Source organism: Cherax quadricarinatus, chromosome 64 (assembly GCF_038502225.1).
Source record: "Cherax quadricarinatus isolate ZL_2023a chromosome 64, ASM3850222v1, whole genome shotgun sequence".
NCBI lineage: Eukaryota > Metazoa > Arthropoda > Malacostraca > Decapoda > Parastacidae > Cherax > Cherax quadricarinatus.
In genome coordinates, this window is record NC_091355.1 from 3,678,846 (window position 1) to 3,698,634 (window position 19,789).

Consider the following 19,789-nt stretch of genomic DNA (forward strand, 5'->3'; position numbering starts at 1 on the left):
TTCGCCATCCAGTGGCTTTATTAATACAAATTCAGGGCCATAATGGGAAGAATGTAGAACTGTATACAAAAGACGGGGTAATCAGTCCCTCAGCCTTGGACTTGGTGATGAGCACCGTAGTCTTGATCTCGTGAGGAGATATTGGAGTAAGGAATACACACGTTGGATTGTCTTGGAGGCGTATATTTAAAAGAGTCTTGAGGAGAAACCCAGGCCTGCCTGTCGAATCTAAGCCTAGAGATGAACTGAGGCTGAGACCTCTAGCTGGTGGCACACATGAGCAGGACTCGTGATGTCACGCAAGGGAGCCTATCTATAAAATAGCTGGAATTATCTAAGTATACTACACATTACACAGTAACACTACTGACATTGAAGAATCTGAAATATAGACATTGTATACCATTTATGTACTACACCAGGGTTAAATCTGCATGTCATCCCTGCACCACCCTTCAAGAGTGCTGTAATCCCTTTTGTAAGGACTAAATTAAGCTCTTAGTGTATAAATACTGACATATATAACCCCCCAAGTGCATGTTTAGATCATAGTCTTGTCTAGTAAGTGTACCATGACCTGAGAGATCGTGGCATTAATCTTATTAACAGAGATCATGGTATTAATCTTATTAACAGAGATCATGGTATTAATCTTATGATTAAGACATATGTGTAACAATTTTCTATCATTATTGTTAAAACGCTTCACCTACACAGTAGACTTCTTCAGTCAAATACAGAGGGACCAGGTGTAGTGAAATGAAGATGATGCAATCAGTCCATCAGCCGTAGATAAATAGTATTTGAGATGGTCAGTCCCTCAGCCTGGAGAAGAGTTCAGCTCCATGGTCTGGAACAAGGTGGTCAGTCCCTCAGCCTGGGGAAGAGTTCAGCTCCATGGTCTGGAACAAGGTGGTCAGTCCCTCAGCCTGGGGAAGAGTTCAGCTCCATGGTCTGGAACAAGGTGGTCAGTCCCTCAGCCTGGGGAAGAGTTCAGCTCCATGGTCTGGAACAAGGTGGTCAGTCCCTCAGCCTGGGGAAAAGTTCAGCTCCATGGTCTGGAACAAGGTGGTCAGTCCCTCAGCCTCCTGGGGAAGAGTTCAGCTCCATGGTCTGGAACAAGGTGGTCAGTCCCTCAGCCTGGGGAAGAGTTCAGCTCCATGGTCTGGAACAAGGTGGTCAGTCCCTCAGCCTGGGGAAGAGTTCAGCTCCATGGTCTGGAACAAGGTGGTCAGTCCCTCAGCCTGGGGAAGAGTTCAGCTCCATGGTCTGGAACAAGGTGGTCAGTCCCTGAGCCTGGGGAAGAGTTCAGCTCCATGGTCTGGAACAAGGTGGTCAGTCCCTCAGCCTGGGGAAGAGTTCAGTTCCATGGTCTGGAACAAGGTGGTCAGTCCCTCAGCCTGGGGAAGAGTTCAGTTCCATGGTCTGGAACAAGGTGGTCAGTCCCTCAGCCTGGGGAAGAGTTCAGCTCCATGGTCTGGAACAAGGTGGTCAGTCCCTCAGCCTGGAGAAGAGTTCAGCTCCATGGTCTGGAACAAGGTGGTCAGTCCCTCAGCCTGGAGAAGAGTTCAGCTCTATGGTCTGGAACAAGGTGGTCAGTCCCTCAGCCTGGAGAAGAGTTCAGCTCCATGGTCTGGAACAAGGTGGTCAGTCCCTCAGCCTGGAGAAGAGTTCAGCTCCATGGTCTGGAACAAGGTGGTCAGTCCCTCAGCCTGGAGAAGAGTTCAGCTCTATGGTCTGGAACAAGGTGGTCAGTCCCTCAGCCTGGAGAAGAGTTCAGCTCCATGGTCTGGAACAAGGTGGTCAGTCCCTCAGCCTGGAGAAGAGTTCAGCTCCATGGTCTGGAACAAGGCGGTCAGTCCCTCAGCCTGGAGAAGAGTTCAGCTCCATGGTCTGGAACAAGGTGGTCAGTCCCTCAGCCTGGAGAAGAGTTCAGCTCCATGGTCTGGAACAAGGCGGTCAGTCCCTCAGCCTGGAGAAGAGTTGAGCTCCATGGTCTGGAACAAGGTGGTCAGTCCCTCAGCCTGGAGAAGAGTTCAGCTCCATGGTCTGGAACAAGGCGGTCAGTCCCTCAGCCTGGAGAAGAGTTCAGCTCCATGGTCTGGAACAAGGTGGTCAGTCCCTCAGCCTGGGGAAGAGTTCAGCTCCATGGTCTGGAACAAGGTGGTCAGTCCCTCAGCCTGGGGAAGAGTTCAGCTCCATGGTCTGGAACAAGGTGGTCAGTCCCTCAGCCTGGAGAAGAGTTCAGCTCCATGGTCTGGAACAAGGCGGTCAGTCCCTCAGCCTGGAGAAGAGTTGAGCTCCATGGTCTGGAACAAGGTGGTCAGTCCCTCAGCCTGGAGAAGAGTTCAGCTCCATGGTCTGGAACAAGGCGGTCAGTCCCTCAGCCTGGAGAAGAGTTCAGCTCCATGGTCTGGAACAAGGTGGTCAGTCCCTCAGCCTGGGGAAGAGTTCAGCTCCATGGTCTGGAACAAGGTGGTCAGTCCCTCAGCCTGGGGAAGAGTTCAGCTCCATGGTCTGGAACAAGGCGGTCAGTCCCTCAGCCTGGAGAAGAGTTCAGCTCCATGGTCTGGAACAAGGTGGTCAGTCCCTCAGCCTGGGGAAGAGTTCAGCTCCATGGTCTGGAACAAGGTGGTCAGTCCCTCAGCCTGGGGAAGAGTTCAGCTCCATGGTCTGGAACAAGGTGGTCAGTCCCTCAGCCTGGAGAAGAGTTCAGCTCCATGGTCTGGAACAAGGCGGTCAGTCCCTCAGCCTGGAGAAGAGTTGAGCTCCATGGTCTGGAACAAGGTGGTCAGTCCCTCAGCCTGGAGAAGAGTTCAGCTCCATGGTCTGGAACAAGGCGGTCAGTCCCTCAGCCTGGAGAAGAGTTCAGCTCCATGGTCTGGAACAAGGTGGTCAGTCCCTCAGCCTGGGGAAGAGTTCAGCTCCATGGTCTGGAACAAGGTGGTCAGTCCCTCAGCCTGGAGAAGAGTTCAGCTCCATGGTCTGGAACAAGGTGGTCAGTCCCTCAGCCTGGAGAAGAGTTCAGCTCCATGGTCTGGAACAAGGTGGTCAGTCCCTCAGCCTGGAGAAGAGTTCAGCTCCATGGTCTGGAACAAGGTGGTCAGTCCCTCAGCCTGGAGAAGAGTTCAGCTCCATGGTCTGGAACAAGGCGGTCAGTCCCTCAGCCTGGAGAAGAGTTCAGCTCCATGGTCTGGAACAAGGTGGTCAGTCCCTCAGCCTGGAGAAGAGTTCAACTCCATGGTCTGGAACAAGGTGGTCAGTCCCTCAGCCTGGAGAAGAGTTCAGCTCCATGGTCTGGAACAAGGTGGTCAGTCCCTCAGCCTGGAGAAGAGTTCAGCTCCATGGTCTGGAACAAGGCGGTCAGTCCCTCAGCCTGGAGAAGAGTTCAGCTCCATGGTCTGGAACAAGGTGGTCAGTCCCTCAGCCTGGGGAAGAGTTCAGCTCCATGGTCTGGAACAAGGTGGTCAGTCCCTCAGCCTGGAGAAGAGTTCAGCTCCATGGTCTGGAACAAGGCGGTCAGTCCCTCAGCCTGGAGAAGAGTTCAGCTCCATGGTCTGGAACAAGGTGGTCAGTCCCTCAGCCTGGGGAAGAGTTCAGCTCCATGGTCTGGAACAAGGTGGTCAGTCCCTCAGCCTGGGGAAGAGTTCAGCTCCATGGTCTGGAACAAGGTGGTCAGTCCCTCAGCCTGGAGAAGAGTTCAGCTCCATGGTCTGGAACAAGGCGGTCAGTCCCTCAGCCTGGAGAAGAGTTGAGCTCCATGGTCTGGAACAAGGTGGTCAGTCCCTCAGCCTGGAGAAGAGTTCAGCTCCATGGTCTGGAACAAGGCGGTCAGTCCCTCAGCCTGGAGAAGAGTTCAGCTCCATGGTCTGGAACAAGGTGGTCAGTCCCTCAGCCTGGGGAAGAGTTCAGCTCCATGGTCTGGAACAAGGTGGTCAGTCCCTCAGCCTGGAGAAGAGTTCAGCTCCATGGTCTGGAACAAGGTGGTCAGTCCCTCAGCCTGGAGAAGAGTTCAGCTCCATGGTCTGGAACAAGGTGGTCAGTCCCTCAGCCTGGAGAAGAGTTCAGCTCCATGGTCTGGAACAAGGTGGTCAGTCCCTCAGCCTGGAGAAGAGTTCAGCTCCATGGTCTGGAACAAGGCGGTCAGTCCCTCAGCCTGGAGAAGAGTTCAGCTCCATGGTCTGGAACAAGGTGGTCAGTCCCTCAGCCTGGAGAAGAGTTCAACTCCATGGTCTGGAACAAGGTGGTCAGTCCCTCAGCCTGGAGAAGAGTTCAGCTCCATGGTCTGGAACAAGGTGGTCAGTCCCTCAGCCTGGGGAAGAGTTCAGCTCTATGGTCTGGAACAAGGTGGTCAGTCCCTCAGCCTGGGGAAGAGTTCAGCTCTATGGTCTGGAACAATATGAAGCTGAAGCATGAGAATGGAGCCTTAAATGTTGTCGAAGGTGTGGTGGAAGATCTCGGTCGAGATCTTCCACCTCACCTCATGCTTCAGCTTCATATTGTTCCAGACCATGGAGCTGAACTCTTCCCCAGGCTGAGGGACTGACCACCTTGTTCCAGACCATGGAGCTGAACTCTTCTCCAGGCTGAGGGACTGACCACCTTGTTCCAGACCATGGAGCTGAACTCTTCTCCAGGCTGAGGGACTGACCACCTTGTTCCAGACCATGGAGCTGAACTCTTCTCCAGGCTGAGGGACTGACCGCCTTGTTCCAGACCATAGAGCTGAACTCTTCTCCAGGCTGAGGGACTGACCACCTTGTTCCAGACCATGAACTCTTCTCCAGGCTGAGGGACTGACCGCCTTGTTCCAGACCATGGAGCTGAACTCTTCTCCAGGCTGAGGGACTGACCACCTTGTTCCAGACCATGGAGCTGAACTCTTCTCCAGGCTGAGGGACTGACCACCTTGTTCCAGACCATGGAGCTGAACTCTTCTCCAGGCTGAGGGACTGACCGCCTTGTTCCAGACCATGGAGCTGAACTCTTCTCCAGGCTGAGGGACTGACCACCTTGTTCCAGACCATGGAGCTGAACTCTTCTCCAGGCTGAGGGACTGACCGCCTTGTTCCAGACCATGGAGCTGAACTCTTCTCCAGGCTGAGGGACTGACCACCTTGTTCCAGACCATGGAGCTGAACTCTTCTCCAGGCTGAGGGACTGACCGCCTTGTTCCAGACCATGGAGCTGAACTCTTCTCCAGGCTGAGGGACTGACCGCCTTGTTCCAGACCATGGAGTTGAACTCTTCTCCAGGCTGAGGGACTGACCACCTTGTTCCAGACCATGGAGCTGAACTCTTCTCCAGGCTGAGGGACTGACCGCCTTGTTCCAGACCATGGAGTTGAACTCTTCTCCAGGCTGAGGGACTGACCGCCTTGTTCCAGACCATGGAGCTGAACTCTTCCCCAGGCTGAGGGACTGACCGCCTTGTTCCAGACCATGGAGTTGAACTCTTCTCCAGGCTGAGGGACTGACCACCTTGTTCCAGACCATGGAGCTGAACTCTTCCCCAGGCTGAGGGACTGACCACCTTGTTCCAGACCATGGAGCTGAACTCTTCTCCAGGCTGAGGGACTACCAGACCATGGAGCTGAACTCTTCTCCAGGCTGAGGGACTGACCACCTTGTTCCAGACCATGGAGCTGAACTCTTCTCCAGGCTGAGGGACTGACCACCTTGTTCCAGACCATGGAGCTGAACTCTTCTCCAGGCTGAGGGACTGACCACCTTGTTCCAGACCATGGAGCTGAACTCTTCTCCAGGCTGATGGACTGATTACATCATCTTCATTTCACTACTACACCTGGTCCCTCTGTATTTGACTGAAGAAGTCTAAAGATACCCATCTGTTACAGATGTGTCTTAATCATCAATTTGTCGGTATTTTATATTATTTTCAACATTAATCTAATTGTATAATGGTTACCCACTCACTGGGTCACCATCAGATTAACGTTGAAACGCTGCTAGTGTTTAAACACTTGTCCAAGACTCAAGGTCAGATATTTGGTGTGAGTGGTAGAGCACTTGGTTAGTTGACCAGGCAAATACCAGGCGAGCCTGGCCCATGACCGGGCTCCGGGAGTAGAAAAAACTCTCGGAACTCATCAAAGATATACCAAAGGTATATCTTCACTTGTGGTGTGTGACTGAGACCAAGTGTGTATCTCGAATTTCAATCTAGCAGGTAGTGTGCCAGTGATCGTGTTGTATTGTCTTGGATACATTATCAATTATCCTGCTGATGATGGGATAACTAAGGGGAGGCTGAGGAATAGTTGTAAACTGGTCGTATCCCAGCTGGCATGTGTGGTGTTTGCATGTGTAGCTTTTCCTTACTGCAGTGTTGGCTGTGTGAGCGTAAAGGTGACTACAAGCTGATAAATGAGCTTGCAGTGACAAGCGCAGTATACTCGTGAGCTCAGGAAGCAGTGCCGGATTACACCTAAGCTAGAGCTAGAGCCAAAGAATATTTTGGGGATAATCTGAACATGTGCCATAAAAAAATGGACACAAATGCAGTATAATGAGATCGTTTTCGCCCACACAATGGTCTTTTTCAAGCCACATACAGAGTTACCTGAGCAGAGTACGTGAGTATATATATAGAGAGCATAATGACGTGGAGAGTCAGGTGGAGAAGTATTTGAGGACTTGATGAAGTCTACTGTGTGGAGCACAGGTTGTCGGAGACTGAGTCAAGAATCTCTCGTCTCTCTGGCTCATTTAGAGTTGAAGAAGTCATTAATAAAATACGTTTTTTTTTATTATTTTCATGGTGGAGAGGAAGATGGACAGTATGTTGACATTGGGGATCACATTACAGAGCGAGACAGTCCCCACGACTACTCTCTACATCCACAACTCTGGAGCTGCCTTTTGTTTTTCTTTGGTGCCAAGACTGGCACCTTCAGACACAAAGTCAGATCGCAGAATTGAAGTCAAGAGATTCAGCTCACCGGATAACTCAGGCTCATCATCTACAGAATGTTTCCACCATTGCTTTTGTAGAGACATCATATCCTTCCATCCTCAGAGTTGTGAGCTGCCGCTGGAAGCCAAATTTCCCACTGATGTCTGCATACACAGCACACTGGTGTGTGAAGGCTGCCACCAGCTTGTCCCAAATTGGAGAAAAGAAATAAACTAGACAGCAGTCTGGCAGTTTGAATGACACCGTTTTCAGTTATTGCAGGAACATCATGTAGGACATAGTTCTGCAGCGGTTTCACTCTTGCTTTTGACATTTCTCTTCGGTATCGGTATCAGTGCCAGTTAACTCTCCTCCTCCCTTCTGTTCCAAGAATGAGGATCTCGAACACTGCAGTGTGGTGAACTCTATGAGGACATCAGGGGGCAAAATGACACTGTTTAGGTTCCCGAGGTCTAGATTTTAGACTTCAAGAGCCTAAACTCTAGGCTCCAAGCTAAATCTTTGAAAAACTTCATCCCAGAATGAAGCTTTTATCCCAATTTGCAGATTTTCTGTGGTGTACACCCGGCTTCATGCTTCCAAGTAGCACTCTCGCCTCTTGTGTGTCCTTGATGCTTAATAAATAAATCAACTTGATTTTGTAGTATTTACTTGTGCATACCATGTTATGGTACAACACCATTTGACAACTGGCATATTCAACAGGACATTAGTGACAGTACTTTCCATGAGAGGATTGGCTGTGAAAAAAGACTTATAGCTGTTGCATAGAGTTAAGGAACTGATGATATCACCGATGCTACGAAATACCAAGTTGCTAGCAGCTTATGACCACAGTTCGCTTCACTTACATCTCACCAGTGTTTGGAAGTTCATTCAGATTGCTTCAGAAGTTCGCTATCAATCCATCCCTTTTGAGTTTGAGCGCACTAGCGTTCAAATAGCTTCTAGTTGATGCTTGCTTAGGTTAGATTCGTCAGGAAACACTTAAAGCGTTTCCTGACGCGGGTCTCAGTCATATGATGACCCGCCACTTGAGCTTTAGGCCATCTCTTGTGCCAGAAAAGAGATCCTTTGTTTACTGGAAACCTCGCAAAGAAGAAAGCAAGTGAGATAATATGGAATACCGTTTGATTTGCAATAGCAAAGTCAGTTGCAAAGGGAATGACTACTCGTGAGGTTATGAACACAGGTAAACATTTGTACCAATGAGCACTGATAGCAACATGAACTTTCATGTTGCCATAATGCTCATAGAGGCATCAAAAGGTCAGTCGAGTCCGTTGAGAGGTTGGCAGGATGAGAAACCCTGGGCAATTCAGAAACTGTGATTCTTCGTTGATGTCTTCCCAGGTCCACTTTCCAAGATCATCTCCTGGTGTTCTCAAAGTTATAAGGGATAGATGCTCTGGTTCTGTTTACAACTCATTCTCAGTAGTATCAGCAGATTCAATTTCCTGGCGTCAGACTACCATGTTGATCTTCAGCAGCAGCAGTGATAGTAACAGTAGTAGGGGAGGAGAGCAAACAACAGCATCACCTGGTGATGCAGCAGGTGATTCACCTCCTACATGAGTATCAGCCATTTTTTCTGGTAGAGAGAACATTGCTTATTTCCAATATTTCTGCGAGTTAAACTTATCAAGTTTGTTAAATGTGCAGACAACTATATTCATATGTAAAACAAGGAATATAGCCAGTGACAAATGCCTTTGCATAATCAATAGTACCGGCCGTCCCCCTTCCTCTTTCTATCTCTCTTCACTATGTAGTATCCCTCGGGAAATATCACATTAGTTATGATTCCTGTGAGCTTAGTTTCCACTCTGGCTACTGTATATTGTTTTGCTTCTCATGTTCTCATCCTCATCTCACTACTCTTGTCTGCCATGCCATCAACATTTGCATACTAGGCATTTAATCTTCCATCTGTCTGTTTTTGCATCTGGTCGTGTGTGTACTCACCTATATGTGGTTGCAGGGGTCTGTTCATAGCTCCTGGCCCCGCCTCTTCACTGATTGCTACTAGGTCCTCTCTCTCCCTGCTTCATGAGCTTTATCAAACCTCGTCTTAAAACTATGTATGGTTCCTGCCTCCACCACGTCACTTTCTAGGCTATTCTACTTCTTGACAACTCTATGACTGAAGAAATCTTTCTTAACATCCCTTTGACTCATAGGAGTCTTCAACTTCCAATTGTGACGCCAATTCCTCGCAGTATTTTATATATCGTTATCATGTCTCCCCTGACCCCCTGATCCTCTACTGTCGTCGTAGGACAATCCCCTTAGCTCTGGAACTAGTCTTGTTGCAAACCTTTGCACTTTCTCTAATTTCTTGACGTGCTTGACCAGGTGTGGATTCCAAACTGGTGCTGTATACACCAATATGGGCCTGGCGTATATGGTGTACAGAGTCTTGAACGATTCCTTACTGAGGTATCGGAACGCTGTTCTTAGGTTTGCCAGACGCCCGTATGCTGCAGCAGTTATCTGAGTGATGTGCGCCTCCTGGAGGTTACCTGGAGGTTATTCCGGGGATGCCTCCCGATGGATCAGGGCCTGATCAACTAGGCTGTTACTGCTGGCCGCATGCAGTCCAACGTACGAGCCACAGCCCGGCTGATCCGGCACTGACTTTAGGTATCTGTCCAGCTCTCTCTTGAAGGCAGCCAGGGGTTTATTGGCAATTCCCCTAATGCTTGATGGGAGGCTGTTGAACAGTCTTGGGCCCCGGACACTTATGGTGTTTTCCCTTAGTGTACCAATGGTGCCCCTACTTTTAATTGGGGGGCATTTTGCATCGCCTGCCCAGTCTTTTACTTTCGTAGGGAGTGATTTCTGTGTGCAGATTTGGGACCATTCCTTCCAGGATTTTCCAAGTGTAGATTATGATATGTCTCTCCCTCCTGCGTTCCAACGAGTACAAGTCAAGTGCTTCCAAGCGTTTCCAGTAGTTAAGGTGCTTGACAGAACTTATACGTGCAGTAAAGGATCTCTGTACACTCTCTAGATCTGCGATTTCACCTGCTTTGAATGGAGAAGTTAATGTACAGCAGTATTCCAGCCTAGAGAGAACAAGTGATTTGAAAAGGATCATCATTGGCTTGGCATCTCTCGTTTTGAACGTTCTCATTATCCATCCTATCATTTTCTTTGCACGTGCGATCGTGGCACTGTTGTGATCCTTGAAAGTGAGATCCTCAGATATGCTCGGTATTATACTCGCCCCCAGATCTTTTTCCTTGAGTGAGGTTTGCAGTCTTTGGCCACCTAGACTATACTCTGTCTGCGGTCTTCTTTGCCCATCCCCGATCTTCACGACTTTGCATTTGGCGGGGTTAAATTCAAGGAGCCAGTTGCTGGACCAGGCTTGTAGCCTGTCCAGGTCTCTTTGTAGTCCTGCCTGATCCGTAATCGAATTTATTCTCATTAACTTCACATCATCTGCAAACAAGGACACTTCTGAGTCTATACCTTCCGTTATGTCATTCACATACACCAAAAACAGCACAGGTCCTAGGACTGGCCCCTGTGGAACCCCGCTGTGTAGTCACCTAGTTGTACTCACCTAGTTGAGGTTGCGGGGGTCGAGTCCGAGCTCCTGGCCCCGCCTCTTCACTGATCGCTACTAGGTCACTCTCCCTGAGCCGTGAGCTTTATCATACCTCTGCTTAAAGCTATGTATGGATCCTGCCTCCACTACATCGCTTCCCAAACTATTCCACTTACTGACTACTCTGTGGCTGAAGAAATACTTCCTAACATCCCTGTGATTCATCTGTGTCTTCAGCTTCCAACTGTGTCCCCTTGTTACTGTGTCCAATCTCTGGAACATCCTGTCTTTGTCCACCTTGTCAATTCCTCTCAGTATTTTGTATGTCGTTATCATGTCCCCCCTATCTCTCCTGTCCTCCAGTGTCGTCAGGTTGATTTCCCTTAACCCCTCCTCGTAGGACATACCTCTTAGCTCTGGGACTAGTCTTGTTGTAAACCTTTGCACTTTCTCTAGTTTCTTCACGTGCTTGGCTAGGTGTGGGTTCCAAACTGGTGCCGCATACTCCAATATGGGCCTAACGTACACGGTGTACAGGGTCCTGAATGATTCCTTATTAAGATGTCGGAATGCTGTTCTGAGGTTTGCTAGGCGCCCATATGCTGCAGCAGTTATTTGGTTGATGTGCACTTCAGGAGATGTGCCTGGTGTTATACTCACCCCAAGATCTTTTTCCTTGAGTGAGGTTTGTAGTCTCTGACCCCCTAGACTGTACTCCGTCTGCGGCCTTCTTTGCCCTTCCCCAATCTTCATGACTTTGCACTTGGTGGGATTGAACTCCAGGAGCCAATTGCTGGACCAGGTCTGCAGCCTGTCCAGATCCCTTTGTAGTTCTGCCTGGTCTTCGATCGAGTGAATTCTTCTCATCAACTTCACGTCATCTGCAAACAGGGACACCTCAGAGTCTATTCCTTCCGTCATGTCGTTCACAAATACCAGAAACAGCACTGGTCCTAGGACTGACCCCTGCGGGACCCCGCTGGTCACAGGTGCCCACTCTGACACCTCGCCACGTACCATGACTCGCTGCTGTCTTCCTGACAAGTATTCCCTGATCCATTGTAGTGCCTTCCCTGTTATCCCTGCTTGGTCCTCCAGTTTTTGCACCAATCTCTTGTGTGGAACTGTGTCAAACGCCTTCTTGCAGTCCAAGAAAATGCAATCCACCCACCCCTCTCTCTCTTGTCTTACTGCTGTCACCATGTCATAGAACTCCAGTAGGTTTGTGACACAGGATTTCCCGTCCCTGAAACCATGTTGGCTGCTGTTGATGAGATCATTCCTTTCTAGGTGTTCCACCACTCTTCTCCTGATAATCTTCTCCATGATTTTGCATACTATACATGTCAGTGACACTGGTCTGTAGTTTAATGCTTCATGTCTGTCTCCTTTTTTAAAGATTGGGACTACATTTGCGGTCTTCCATGCCTCAGGCAATCTCCCTGTTTCGATAGATGTATTGAATATTGTTGTTAGGGGTACACACAGTGCCTCTGCTCCCTCTCTCAATACCCATGGGGAGATGTTATCTGGCCCCATTGCCTTTGAGGTATCTAGCTCACTCAGAAGCCTCTTCACTTCTTCCTCGGTTGTGTGCACTGTGTCCAGCACTTGGTGGTGTGCCCCACCTCTCCGTCTTTCTGGAGTCCCTTCTGTCTCCTCTGTGAACACTTCTTTAAATCTCTTGTTGAGTTCTTCACATACTTCACGGTCATTTCTTGTTGTCTCTCCTCCTTCCTTCCTTAGCCTGATTACCTGGTCCTTGACTGTTGTTTTCCTCCTGATGTGGCTGTACAACAGTTTCGGGTCAGATTTGGCTTTCGCTGCTATGTGTGTGTGTGTGTGTGTGTGTGTGTGTGTGTGTGTGTGTGTGTGTGTGCGTGTGTGCGTGTGTGCGTTCGTATAGATTTAGAAAGGATACAGATAAACACGGGCGAAAATACAATAGAGTTGTGAATAAACGGTACAAATTGCAAAGCAGTGTCATTGATGCTAATACTTTGTGTAATTTAAAAAAAAATGTTGCAGTTAGAAAAATATGAGTAGGGATGATTGGGTGTGAATGGGACCTGCCTAGGGCAATGTTCCTACCACAGTTCTTAAAAATGGCTAGACAAATATCAGTGGTATTAACTTCAATGATGCTATACTTGGTAGTTTGTTCCACTTATTTACAACTCTACTGCCAAACTTGTACTTGACTATACCTTTTATAAATCTAAATTTATCTCACTTAAATCCATTGTTTAAAGTTCTTTCGTAGACAGATATCATGAGGTCCATGTTTGAGTGTGGAGTTGAGTGTAACATTAACCTCATGAGTGGCAGTGGTGTGAGGAGAGGAGTGGCCCAACATTCACTGCTCTCTCTGGTTGAGTATGAGGTCACCTTGGCTTGAGTCCATGACTCATAATTTCCCAACTTTAATGGAGAACATGACGCTAAGATTGTTGAGTTATTGTGAAGCAATGTTGTTGTTGTGGTGGAGATGGAGGTATGGTGGATTAGGGGCCGCGGCTTGGCATGTGTTGATGGTAGTGAGGGTAAATGTTGGAGGTAGTAGTGGTGGCAGGGGTGAGGGCTGGAGGTAGTATCTGGGGGTGTGGGTTGGAAGTGGTGGTGGTGATGGCGTCATTGCGGTTGCGTTGTGAGAAAGAGCTGGTGGTGGTGGTGAGTGAAGTGTGATGGTAGTGGTGTTGCAGTGCGTAGTAGTGGTGGTGTTGCAGAGCATAGTGGTTGTAGTGCTGGAAGTAATGGTAGTGCTGAGGGTAGTAGTGGGAGTGAGGAAGTGTTATAGTAGTATTGGTGGTTGTGAGTGTGGTAGTGGTTATTTAGAAAAGGTGGCGGTGATTGTGGGAGGGTGGTGGTGAGAGAGGAAGGGTGGTGGTGATGATTGGGGAAAGGTGGTGATGGTAGTGGTGAGTGAGGAAGGTGGTAGTGGTGGTGAGAGAGGAAGGGTGGTGGTGGTGGAGGGGGTCGATAAGCCTCTGGGTCGGAGTGGGCCCGGAGCCAAGAGCCATAAAAGAGTGGTGCGCCGCTCTTCTACTCTCTGGCTCTTCCTCTTGGCTCTCTAAACCCCCTCCTCCGCCTCCTTTCCCTGTCAGCCACCGCTCTAACCCCTCTCCCCACCCACCATCTCCCACCCTCCCTCTCTCTCGCTCTCTCTCTCCACTCGCTCCCTCAGCTCTTTTCTCCTCTCTATTGCCACTGTCTGGCTCGGTGCGTGCGTGTGTTGGTTCGAAAAGTCGCACTGGGGAGGTCCCACTCAGCTCGGCATATTCTTCCCACTAGCCTGTGTTGTGTCGGCATATTCTCTGCGCTCTCTCTCTCGCTCTCTCTATTTCCGCAATTGAACGCACCCACACCAGTGAACGCGACCTTGGTGATCAGTCTCGTATATACCAGGAATTAAAGAGTTCGTATCTCCTCTTCCCCTCTCCCTCCCCCCAAACCCATTTTTTGAGGTGGTTCTCCCCCGCGGTGGGTCGTGTCTCGCGCGTGTGTGTGTGTGAGTGATGCAATGTTTACCTCTCCAAGGGATATACTACCACGACTACGGCGACCACCACAACTACAACAATTACTGCAGGTTGTAAGCACGTGAGAAGGGGATAATACACTCAGACTCATCTACAAGATTCACTTGTCCTCTCATCAGTCTACTGACTCAGGTGAGGCTCTGCGGAGGATAACGTCTTCAAGATTTTTTTCCTCCACTCTTTGATGGCCATTGAACTACACATGTGACTGACGTTGATCGCGTTGCAGTAACTACCCTAAATATGCACAACGATGCATATGTATATTTTCTTTGCTGACTTACGAACCAAGACTAATTGTACAAGTTATATCAACGGTACTATGAGTATAAGGTGCTGTTATTACAAGTATAAGGTATATCAAGTGGTATTAATACGAGTGTAAGATATATCAAGAATGATATTAGTACAGGTATAAGATATACCAACAATGGTGTTTGTACAAGTATATAGAACAGTGCTATTAGTACAAGTATAAAGCATATCAATATCGGCAAAACATCTAATAAATGTCGATTTCATAAGCGAAACGTTGTCATTTTTAAAGCTTTCACACGGCACTAAAGTGTAATTTATTCCAATACATTTTTATACATTCCCTGGTGGGGAAGCGTGTGGCAGGTGATCTCCAGTACATATTTACTCTCAGTACTCACTGTATTTATTATTGACACACTAGGTTGGCGTGGAACTTAACTGAGACAATATGGGTATATTGTGGGCCGAGACTAGGTTAACATGAGACAGCTGGGAGGGGGAATGCAGGGTGAGGGAGGGAGGAGAAAGACTGGTGTATCACCTGTGTGCATCAATAGATGGTAACAACCAGGTATGTAAGTTGAATGAGCAAGTCCGGAACGTTTCCTAATTAAATGTTGACTCAAGTGTTCTTTTTCTCTGGAATTGATCGTGGGGTTATGGAGGTGATATAACCTATTATATCGCATTATACTGTATCTTCGGCACATTCTGAGGTCTTGACAGTACGTGTGTGTGGTGGGGGACTGTGTCAGGGCTGTAAAATAGGACAGTGTGTGTGTGGTGCTGTTTATTGAGAAAACTTGGCTTTTTCAATCAAATTATTAATAGAAAAAAAATCTCGATACATATCCTAGCACTATGTCTCTAATTTTACACTTCTCAGGTGAGTGATGACATCGCTTACCTACTTGTCAGTGGTATCGTCTTGTGCATTATTACACATGTTACTGTGTTTTTCTTGTAAATTTATAAGAACGTAAGTGCTAATAAAATGTACTAGGCTTAAGAGCAGGTCCCACTGATCTGTCCAAGAATATTAGAGAAGACTACTTTAGTAGGCCTACTGGCCCATGTTAGGCAGGACTTCAAGATTTCATTACAAGTCTATAAATATAAATCATAATGAATGACTCTCAATGAATAAACAGATGTGTTCACTCCATCAATCATGACTTTTGTCAAGACTGATGGAATAAACAGACTCCAGGCTGAAGGACTGATCACCTCAAACTCCTCCTCATCTTCCACCTTTCTCTGCATTGGACTGAAGAAGCCACTGCGTGACAAAAGTTTTCCAGAATAAAGATTCTTTGCCCAACTATCTCAATTATCAAACAGAAGAATGTACCTACCATATGCCGGGACAACGGTTCGAGTCCCATTAGAAGTTAGATTTTTGCCCTGTTAATATATGGGACACACTCGTACACCTGTCAGGTGGAATTACCTGGAGGTCATCCCCCTCTCTGGCCCGGCAGGTCTCAGGCCAGGCCACCTGGCCGGACCCAGGCCAGGCCACCTAGCTATTGTCAATATTTCTTAAAGAATTTCACAAGAACACCTGTCCACAAGAGATGGACTCGTGTTCGATCCTTGGGCAAGTGGAGATGCTATGCACGTTTCCTTACTCATGTTTTCCCTGTTGACCTAACAGAAAGTAGGTACTGGGTGTTAGTTGAGCAGTTCAAATAAATTCTAGGAAGGCTAGGTAGATTCTGCTAACATTCTCACTCGTGCATCTGTTTAACCCATTTTTTCAAGCTGCTCACTGTGTTTGTTTCAATGAGATTACGTTTTTTTTGTTGTTGTTGTCGCTTGCATGAGTGCTTGTTCTGTTGCAGTGAACGGGCCGTTTGTTGTTGGCGCTTGCATGGATGTTCCGCTGCAGTGAATGGCCGTTCGTGTCGTCCCTTGCATGGGTACTCTGTTGTAATGAACGGGAGTTTGTTGTCGCTGTCGTGTTCTGTTGCGATGAACGGGCCTTTTGTGTTGTTTGCATGAGTGTTTGTTCTGTTGCAGTGAACGGTCCGTTTGTGTTGTCGTTTGCATGAGTATTTCTGTTGCAATGAACGGACCGTTTATGTTGTCGCTTGCATTCGTGTTCTGCTGCAATGAACGAACCGTTTATGTTGTCGCTTGTATTTATGTTCTGTTGCAATGAACGGACCGTTTATGTTATCGCTTGTACTCGTGTTCTGTTGCAATGAACGTACCGTTTATGTTATCGCTTGTACTCGTGTTCTGTTGCAATGAACGTACCGTTTATGTTATCGCTTGTACTCGTGTTCTGTTGCAATGAACGTACCGTTTATGTTATCGCTTGTACTCGTGTTCTGTTGCAATGAACGTACCGTTTATGTTATCGCTTGTACTCGTGTTCTGTTGCAATGAACGTACCGTTTATGTTATCGCTTGTACTCGTGTTCTGTTGCAATGAACGTACCGTTTATGTTATCGCTTGTACTCGTGTTCTGTTGCAATGAACGTACCGTTTATGTTATCGCTTGTACTCGTGTTCTGTTGCAATGAACGTACCGTTTATGTTATCGCTTGTACTCGTGTTCTGTTGCAATGAACGTACCGTTTATGTTATCGCTTGTACTCGTGTTCTGTTGCAATGACCCACCCGTTCATTGTTTATGTTGCAGTGAACGGGCCATTTGTTGTCGTCATTTGTGCTACATTGTATTGTGGATGTATTCTCATTATTTGTGCTGTTATTCCACCAGTGTTGTTGTTATCCTCACTATGTTTTGATGTATAGATGATATCCATAACTCCGTCAGTAAACCTCTACCATCTAACATTACACTAGCTGTTTGTTATGTATACTCTGTTATAGTTGTTTGTTACAGTTGTTTTATCATACTTGTTTTATTATTGAGGTTTATTTGTTATCGTGTTGATGTTTAGTTATTATATTGATGTTTTTGTGTTATATTGATGTTTATTAGTTATCATATTGATGTTTGTTTATTAGTTGTGTTATCATATTGATGTTTGTTTATTAGTTGTGTTATATTGATGTTTGTTTATTAGTTGTGTTATATTGATTTTTGTTTATTAGTTGTGTTATCATATTGATGTTTGTTTATTAGTTGTGTTATATTGATGTTTGTTTATTAGTTGTGTTATCATATTGATGTTTGTTTATTAGTTGTGTTATCATATTGATGTTTGTTTATTAGTTGTGTTATATTGATGTTTGTTTATTAGTTGTGTTATCATATTGATGTTTGTTTATTAGTTGTGTTATATTGATGTTTGTTTATTAGTTGTGTTATATTGATGTTTGTTTATTAGTTGTGTTATATTGATGTTTGTTTATTAGTTGTGTTATCATATTGATGTTTGTTTATTAGTTGTGTTATCATATTGATGTTTGTTTATTAGTTGTGTTATATTGATGTTTGTTTATTAGTTGTGTTATCATATTGATGTTTGTTTATTAGTTGTGTTATATTGATGTTTGTTTATTAGTTGTGTTATCATATTGATGTTTGTTTATTAGTTGTGTTATATTGATGTTTGTTTATTAGTTGTGTTATCATATTGATGTTTGTTTATTAGTTGTGTTATATTGATGTTTGTTTATTAGTTGTGTTATATTGATGTTTGTTTATTAGTTGTGTTATATTGATGTTTGTTTATTAGTTGTGTTATCATATTGATGTTTGTTTATTAGTTGTGTTATCATATTGATGTTTGTTTATTAGTTGTGTTATATTGATGTTTGTTTATTAGTTGTGTTATATTGATGTTTGTTTATTAGTTGTGTTATCACATTGATGTCTGTCATATTAGTGCTTCTAGTATATTTTATCATGTTTTTTTGTGGTTATCGTAATTTCATATTATTTATGCTTTTATTAACCATTATTTTTCTATTGTTTGATATTTTTTGTATAATTTTATTTTTTATCCTATTACGTAATTATACCAAGGTTATATCGTGTTGATCTCGTCTTGTTATCTAAGTCATTATCATGTATACGGTGATAACGTTATCTGTCTTGTGTTCTGGTATATAGCATTTGTTATCATGTATGTATACCTTGTTATCATATTGGGCTTTTTATGAAAGTGGTGTGTGTGCTTGCCTATATGTGGTTGCAAGGGTCGATTCACAGCTCCTGTCCCCGTCTTTTCACTGGTCGTGTGTGTACTCGCCTAATTGTACTCACCTAATTGTGGTTGCAGGGGTTGATACTCAGCTCCTGGCCCCCGACTTTTCACTGGTTGCTACTAGGTCCTCTCTCTCCCTGCTCCATGAGCTTTATCATACCTTGTCTTAAAACTATGTATGGTTTCTGCCTCCACTACATCACTCTCCAGACTATTCCACTTCCTGACAACTCTGTGACTGAAGAAATACTTCCTAACATCCCTTTAACTCATCTGAGTCTTTAGCTTCAAATTGTGACCCCTTGTTTCTGTGTCCCATCTCTGAAACATCCTCTCTGTCCACCTTATCTATTCCTTGCAGTATTTAGTATGTCGTTATCATGTCTCACCTAACCCTCCTGTCCTCCAGTGTCGTCAGGCCGATTTCCCTTAACCTTTCTTCGTAGGACATTGTGGGTGTGTGTGTGTGTGTGTGTGTGTGTGTGTGTGTGTGTGTGTGTGTGTGTGTGTGTGTGTGTGTAATACACTACCAGGGTCCGTGAACCATTGTTACTTGTCCTTGATCATGATCCACGGACCGAATCGTCGTCCCACAAGGTATATATAAGACACATGCAGAGCTGGGGAGCATTTATTAGGGTACGTTTCGCGCACCTGGTGAGCGGAACGTTTCTTAAGGTTGTCTCTTACAGTATTTAGGTACATCGATTTCATCTTGGAGTGATTGATGCTAATTTTATACTCTATATTTGTCTCTAAATCGTGACTGTTATAATAATAATTTACTTTCATAATTTTTAATATATATATATATATATATATATATATATATATATATATATATATATATATATATATATATATATATTAAAGCGTCATGTGGTTCTCGCTTACCATGACGCAGGCCAGTACAACATGGGTTCGAATCCTTGGCTAGCGCAGTGTTATTATTGATCAATACCACTCGTTCGTGGTTACAATAACATATATATGCGTGTGTGTGTATATATATATATATATATATATATATATATATATATAATATATATATATATATTGTGTGTGTGTGTGTATCTAGGACCTGTGGGTGTATCTAGGACCTGTGAATGCATCTAGGACCTGTGAATGCATCTAGGACCTGTGGATGTATCTTGGACCTGTGGATGTATCTAGGACCTGTGGGTGTATCTAGGACCTGTGAATGTATCTAGGACCTGTGAATGTATCTAGGACCTGTGGATGTATCTAGGACCTGTGGATGTATTTAGGACCTATGGAAGTATTTAGGACCTATGGATGTATTTAGGACCTATGAATGGGTCTCACCTAAAATAACAACCCGTTTACCTTATTTTATTACTGTCACTGTTAT

General features: G+C 45.8%; 1 protein-coding gene across 5 annotated transcripts in view; it reads left to right on the plus strand.

Moving 5' to 3' along the window:
- Positions 1–19,789, plus strand: part of LOC128699959 (AF4/FMR2 family member lilli) — a 183,237-nt gene that overhangs the window by 44,598 nt on the left and 118,850 nt on the right. Inside the window, exon 1 of one of the 5 annotated variants that reach the window (XM_053792801.2) lies at positions 13,124–14,163. The exons of the other annotated variants lie outside the window; for them this stretch is intronic. The gene's annotated coding sequence lies outside the window, so the exon portion shown is untranslated. Of the gene's footprint in view, positions 1–13,123; positions 14,164–19,789 lie in introns of those variants that run through there. 5 annotated transcript variants of the gene reach the window in all.